Source organism: Camellia sinensis, chromosome 9, assembly GCF_055761805.1.
Source record: "Camellia sinensis isolate YWXY chromosome 9, ASM5576180v1, whole genome shotgun sequence".
Lineage (NCBI taxonomy): Eukaryota > Viridiplantae > Streptophyta > Magnoliopsida > Ericales > Theaceae > Camellia > Camellia sinensis.
This window is the reverse complement of record NC_138969.1, coordinates 97634717-97642778: the sequence shown is the minus strand read 5'-3', so window position 1 is coordinate 97642778 and position 8062 is coordinate 97634717.

Below are 8062 nucleotides of genomic sequence, written 5' to 3'. Positions count from 1 at the left end.
AGAAGAACCTCCGGCTGGGTAAGGATAACTTGTCAGTTCCATAAAGAAACCTTCGGACTGGGAACTTGTAAACTTGTCAGTTCCACCTAGGAACCTCCAGCCGGGTACAGATAGCTTGTCAGTTCCACACAGGGAACTTGTAACATACTTGAATCATAGCATAATGTCACTTGTAACATACTTGAATCATATCATAATGTCATAAATGCTTGTTATTGTTAGACAATCATTCATAGTATAAAACATGACATTCCATTCAATAGATCTTATTTCATATATCGAAAATAATTTAACTTGAACATAGCTTTACTAAGTTATTACTCACAAATAACAGATGCTGCAAGTAGACAATTCAACTTCCTTATGGTGCGTGACCTACACAGTTACAAAACGAACGTATACTAAATTACACGCCCGAAAATGATAACTTAGTCCCTTTTTGTTTTGGTGTATTTCTATTTCATTAACCTCATTATGGTGTCTTAATCGTGGCCTAGGAATGCTTAGGATGGAATGAGGATGCGGAAATGCACTTAAAAATATTTTTCAAAACTTACTGAAAACAGGGTCCACGCTCGAGTGTGGCTTTCCTCGCTCGAGCGGGCATGCAGAATGTGAGGGTCCGCTTGAGCGTAACTCCCTTCGCTCGAGCGGTCTATAAATTTTGAAAAAGGTACTGATTGTTTGTTTTTCACGCTCGACAGACGCTCGGTCCCCGCTCGAGCGTAAGACTCAGACCCTTGCTTGAGCGTGACTTTTGTTGCTCGAGCATGCTGCAAAACACAAGAACTTCTGAGGGCTTGCATTTTACGCTTGAGCATACTTTGGGTCGCTCGAGCGGAAGTGCATGCACTTAGAGTGGTCACTCAAGCGTGGATTCCTGCGCTCAAGCGTAGATGCAAATTTTGGAATTTTCAAATTTGATCTCCAAGTTCAAAACTTAATCTTTAAGCACCAAAACTTGATTTTTCTGGGCCAAAACTTGAGAAAATACATGGAAACTCTCAAAACGACATGAATTAAAGATCATTACAAGAAATCATGGCCTAATGGCTTTCTAATTGAGCAAAATTCAACTTGAAGTGTAGGAACATGCTATAAATATGACATGCATGCATAATTTGAGTTCATAGCTTCCCAAAACATGACCAAATGAAATATTCAACTAAAAAACATGCTGAATTCTTAGATTACAACCAAAATATGAACATGCATGTGAGATTTCTTATGAAAAAAACTTCAAAACTTCATGATATGGACATGCATGCATGGAATGACTTACAATTCCCAAGTTCTAACTCAATTCTTGCATAAATCAACATAATTCTCTTGAGTTCATGCATTATAGTCTAGATTTCAAGGTTTAAGGATAAAATTCTTACCTAGAGGCTTGAGTTCACAAGTGTTGAAGTTGTAACTCTTAAATTCTCCTAAATTCCTCTAATTCTTGCTAGCTTGGCTTCAAATTGACTCCAATCTCTCCCCCCTTCTCTCACTCTTACGGTTGTGTGTGTGTATAGGCTCAAGAGTGTGTTGAATGAAGGGAAGAAAGATGAGTGGAGGCAATAGGTGCCTTATATAGGCTTCATTAATGTTGGTTTATTAAAACTAATCAAAGGGGTATTAAAGTAATCCAATTTAATCGTTCCGAATCGAATTTCAATTGAGCCTACCATAATGTTCTAAAAATTCCAAATAGCACATATATCAAGCCAATTTCGTGATTGGATGCCGATAAGGCCTTTGATTTACAGAACAAAATAGAAATTCAAACAGATGTGTCTACAATGAATAGATAAAATCACAAATTACGCAACACGTATGCAATTAATTCAAAATCTGGTCTTAATAACTTATTAGGCATATTAAATCATGGATTAACGTTAATCGTAGGTTGGGGTTGTTGCAAAAGTAGGGAGTAGTAGGCAAGTAGAGGAAAGGCGCTTGGCTATTGGCACCTTGTTATGTTTGATGTGGCTTATGCGGGGCAAGTGTAATTGACAACCTCTGTTGGGTGGAACAACCTCTCTTTAAATTAGAGAGTAAGTTTTTGCCTCTTGTATGGTTGGTTTCAAGGAATTGTGGAACCAATCATGAATTTTGCAGACACTTTGTGGAACTAATCATGAATAAGAGATCTTTTTGTTGTTTTTCTCTATAGTGGTAAATTGGTATACCCTCTTGGTGATTTTTAATAGATTTTACTTGTCAAAAAGAAAAAAGAAAGACCCACTACTGCTATATATAGTCTATGAAGTGAAAATGAATTAGACAAACATTAGAAGCAGTTAAACAGAACTACAATTTTAGTAATGAGAAAAAATCATTGTTAAATTAGTACTGGAGTTAATATCAAGAATCAAAAGAAAAAGTTGTATAATTAAACTACAATCCATTTTGTTTGTTCAATATATCTTCACCTTGAAATTCAAAAATCCTAAATCATTTCATAGAATAAATCACCTCATCTATCACACCAATAATTAGTTCAAAAAACCCTAAATCTAAGACAAAAATCAAAACTCATGTACTCATTTCACAGAAATCAAATCCTACAACATCAACATAAAAAACCCTAGAGCTAGGGTGAAATGGGGAAATAGAGGGGGAGAGGGAGAGAGAGAGAGAGAGAGAGAGAGAGAGAGAGACCTGAATGTCGACGGGAGCCGAGGAAATAAAGAGTGACGGTGATTGAGCGACGGTGACTGACCGACGGTGAGGGACTATGAGAGAGAGAGAGAGAGAGAGAGAGAGAGAGAGAAAGACTCTTTTTGGTGTTTGGTCACTCCTGATTGGTGTATGTATCTATGATATAGAGAAATAAAAATAATAATAATACTAAAGTTAAACATAAAACTCAAATTGGGTGGTAATATTTCATGTTTCCATCAATTTTTTTTTTTTTTTTTTTTTTTTTGAGTTTTAGTGCCGGCTAAGTATTTTTTAGTTACCGAAAATATATATTTGCCGACCAAATCAAATAGTTTCCATAGATTTAAAGTAAAATTATACTACTTATTTGACTACTAAATTTATTTTAGTCGTCAAAAATTAGTATATAATGACTAAATATTTTTTGGTCATCAAAAATGCATATTTGCCGACCAAATTAGGTAGTCGCCAAAGATTTAAAGTAAAATGATGCTAGTTATTTGACTATTAAATATATTTTAGTTGGCAAAAATTAGTATACCACGACTAAAACAAACTTTAGTAGCCTAACACCTGAATTAACTCCGACCAATATTTTTTTAGTCGCCTATTGTGGCATATTTAGCGACTAATTTTTTTTTAGTTGCCAATAGTTAATATACAGCTACTAAAAAAATTTAGTAGCTAAAACCTTATACAACGCCAACCAATGCAATTTCTAGTCCCCTATTGTATAACTTTTGGCGACTAAATTCCTTTTAGTCGCCAAAAGTGTAAATCAGAGTTAATAATGAATTTTGTGGAATAATTCAATCATTTAAATCTCATAAAATAAAAGGTTATTAGTAGCCAAACAATATTGATTGGGCTAAAGGGGGTGCATCACGTAATGACCTTCCCCTCTTGTAGAATAATTTGGTTATGACGGATTGGTCCTTTGTTTAGTTTTAATTGTTAAAGGTTTCTTAATTTTTCAAAAAAATTAAGTGGCGACTCTATTAATGTGGGAAGTCAAGTTGGTACAACATAGTATGGACACAAGTCTAATACCCAAAAAGGCACGATGTCCATAGTTGATGACTCTGTTGAGGAGTAAGAGAACTTGACTTGAAAATTTTTATTTTATGAGACTTAATTGGTTAATTGTTCATTGCATTTGCATCATTGTGAGCTTGATTTAAACAGCTTCGTTGCTCAATATCTTGAATGGCTTGTCACTCGCCGGGCTAAATTGATGTCAATAAGCAAGCATCAGAGTTTGGCTATCATATACCATTTGATCATCCCCTTGGACATCCAAGGTGGTTTCTAGATGTATATAGGCAGTCATAGCTAATGTACCTTTTGACTAAACCTACCTCTTTGCGTATAGCAAGCAATAGAACTTTCCAAATTAGGACAGGAAACTTAACAGATTCATATTTGACGTCCATTTTGTAGGATTTAGTGAAATCCTAGATCTACTTTTGTATGATCTATGGTTTGTTTTTAAAGCTCGGTTGCGCTCCACTTGCACTTCGATGATAGTTCTACTTGCAAAGAGTCTGCACACTTAGCAACACTAAAATATAAAATCTTAAACTAAAAATTAAAATAAGAATGTAACTTTAAATTAATTAGTTTCGCCAAAAGTCCCTCGGCAACGGCGCCAAAATTTGATGTGTTATTTCACACACCAAAAATAAACACTAAACTGTATCAAATTCCTTAGAATAATGGTAAGTCCAGGTATCGATCCACAGGGACAAAAGGGAAATGAAACTAATTTAATTGTTAAATTCTTAAATTAATTTTGATAAAAAGATTGAGGGATGTTATGATTAAATGAGAATTAAATGAAATTGAGAAAATTGAATTGACAATTAAAATTAGGGTTTGAGATACTGATTTTTGGGAAAATCCTAGGGCAAAAAATTCACCACTAACTACATAAATAAGACTTAACGTCGACCATCAATTGCACACCGGTTTAAACTATCCAATATTTCACAACTACAAGTTTGAAACATTGATTAAGAGGATTGTGGTGTTCAACATACAAGCACGAGTCATCTTAAGTAGCATGAGGCGTTTGCTCTAAACTATAGTAGCAACACGACCCATCTCTCGTAGCATGACTCGTCTCATACTTTGAACATGAACACAAAGAAAACTAATGTATGGCAAGCATTAAACAATCACAGGGAGTAAAACACTTGAAGATATGAAAATGAAAATTATTATAAACTTCTAAAACATCCATACATTTATTCAAACTGTTTCACAATCAAAGCTTAAGAAAAATAACTTCACATGGCTAGGGTTTCATCAAAACCCTAAAAAGATTAGCCTAGCCACTCATGAAGGAGTGGGAAGAAGTGGAGGAAGAAAAACCCTCCATGGAAATTGCCTTTGAAGCTTGAGAATCATCTTTTTCCAAACCCTAGCCTCTTTTCTCTCTTGGAATTTTTCAGAACCCCAATCCAACTTGTTTTCTGTCTTTTTATACCTCTGCTGTCTTTCAAACAGGTTTAAAACAGTGGCACGATTTTTGAGGTACGACTGCACGTGCGGGAAGGGTTCCGCACTTGCAGAAAAAACCCTTCGCACGTGCGAGAAGCTTGGGCCCTATTTGGCTGCCAGGTAAAGGCCGCACATGCGGGAATGGGCCTTTGCACATACGGGAAGCAATTTTCTCTGCATTTTTGCTCATTTTATGTTTCCACTATGTACTAACCTGATTAACATTAAACAGACACAAAATGTATAGTTTGATAAGCACGTAAAGTTAAGAGATCCTGATTAACAGCCTCAGTGTTGTATAATTCAGCCTTAATTAGGCAACTCTAACCTCCATAGACATTGGATGCAAATTATGTGCTTATTGTGCGACACTTATGTGGTATTCTGTTACAACTGAAATAACAGAGTTCAGGTTTTAGTGAATCAATAGTCATACAGTTTGAGTAGAGTTGTGATTCTATAGATAGTAGTGTAGACACCCCATTTTGACATATAAGACTTCGAGTGCTTGCAAGCTTCCCAATGATGAAATGATAATTATTTCACCCAGGAAATATTTGAAAGTTGTTACGAGTTGTTGTATTACGTCATTAGACAAAGACTAACTTTATGTTAAAAATGACCATTTTACCCCTGGACTTGTTTTTAGCCAAAACCTAACTCTTTAGTCCCGAGGAAGAGAGGAAAGTCTGGTTAAGTCTTAGTCAATAATATTTTCCAAAATTAATAGCCGGTTTTATCCAAAAACACTGATTGAGAGGTAACTAGGCTTACTTGGGCCACAAGTGAGCCAAAAGTATAGAACCCCGCACTTTTGCATGCATAGATGGCACACATCCCAAGGCAATACGTGCACCTGCACGTGCCATGTGCACACACACCTACCTTGTGTGGCTGCACATTGGTTATGCGCCTACACATACAATTTGTGACCGTACATCCCTACGCAATCCAGTTCAGTTTGGCAACTGGATAATGGTGTGATTTTCTCGAGAGGCGTAAGAGGGAAGCAATGCTCAACCCTAGCATGCCCCTTTGGTTTGTTTTCCCAGTCCCCTTTGCCTATAAAAGCAACCCGTCCCCCTTTCCCCTTTCAAAAGATCCAAACTTTGAGCAATTTTTGAGAGTTTTGAGTGAAAAACACTTGCCTCCTCTCACCCTAAATCCTAAGCTCTAAAAATAACACACCCTACAACAACTTTAACAACTTAAAAATCATCTAATGTTTGAAGAACTTGAACTTAATTAGAATCCAAGTGTCACGATCCAACCCCCGTCCTAAGGGATTAGAGAAGTGATTGGCTAGTAATCCGAGATTACCAAAGTCCTGCTTAACAGTAATACAATAATAGGGGCTACCGAAAGCCTATAAAGAATAAAATATAATGTCCAATGAGCTATGAAGACTTAAATGACCAAAACAAACTTTTACATATAAACACACATAAGTCCAGGCATTAAGCTTATGTACAAAAAGAGAAACATATTTTTGGGATTAAATCCCAATAACAAACTAGTCTTAACAAAAGTCTTAAAAACATTCACAACACTTGTTCACAGATACAAAATGGTGAATTCTAAACCACCCATGTAGCTTTGAAGCTAAACCGGTGGGAACCTTGAAGTGAGGCATAGGAGTTGGCTTGACAAAACGGAGTTCAGGTCGGCGCCACTAAGTTTAGTCTTGCACTTGATCACCTAAATACATATATAAAAGGGTGAGCTAGAGCCCAGTAAATAACAACTATGTAAAGGGGTTATGAATGATGTCCTTACAGTAATTTAAAACAATCAGTATCTCATAACATATCAAATCATATTGAAATCATAGCAACCATATGTGGTACATCCATTAGTAGAACAATACAGTAGGTCTTGAAAAGACCAAATCAATCATGTATGATGGCCATTATAGCGATCCCGGGTTTACCCTTGTCGTACAGTGATCCAGACATGTGTCCGTGGATGTTGGTAGTTGTTTATTATTTTGTTTACATCCTTTTTACTTCGTAATTGAGTTATAGGATGTGTTGGGCAGGTTTGTTACCGGTTGGTTGAGTTTAGAAACCAAAACTAGTTGCCCAGATTTTGACCTGTCCGCTCGAGCGGGGGTTTTGGCGCTCGAGCAGGAATTGCACCCATCCAGTTTTTCCTGTGCAGTGTTGGACGCTCGAGCGTGGAGTTGGCCGCTCGAGCAGGGTTGTGTGACTGCCGCTCGAGCGGGTAGTTGGAAGCTCGAGCGGATACCTGGTTCTGTAAAAGTGCTGGGAGAGTGCATCCGGCGCTCGAGCGAAAGTTTGGACGCTCGAGCGGGAGTCTGTGAGTGACGCTCGAGCGGGGTGTTTTACGCTCGAGCGGGAGACTGGGTTTAAGTCCCGAAATTTGTGACTTTTCAAATCACTTTTTACTTTCTCTTCTCTCTCCTACTTTTCCAAAAACACCATTGTTGAGCCTCTCACTCTAGACTCTACCTTCTCTCTAGGTTTTGATCTAGTAGGAGTGATTTGCTCACCTTTGGCCTTTACAAAAAAAGTTGTTGTTCGTCGAGGGCTACATTTTAATCTAAAAATCTCGGGTTTTGGAGCACGTTGGGTTTTGTCGTCTTCTCCCTTGGAACTCCGAATTTGAGGTAGGGATATCCTACTCCTCTCTATGGATTTTGTCTTTAAATTTTGGTATTTTGAGATGTTGGGGTTGGTTTGGTAATTTTGTGAAAGTTTGGGGCTTTTGTGTAATTTTACAAAAGTTGGGGTTTTATTCATAATAAACCTAGATGCATGTTTGGCATAGAGAAATGGAATGAATGTTAAATCATTGATGAAAATGGGACCTAAGGGTTGTAATGTTAATTATGGGAATCGACCTAATTACATTGTTTAATTAATTGGGATAATTAATTGAGAAGAAT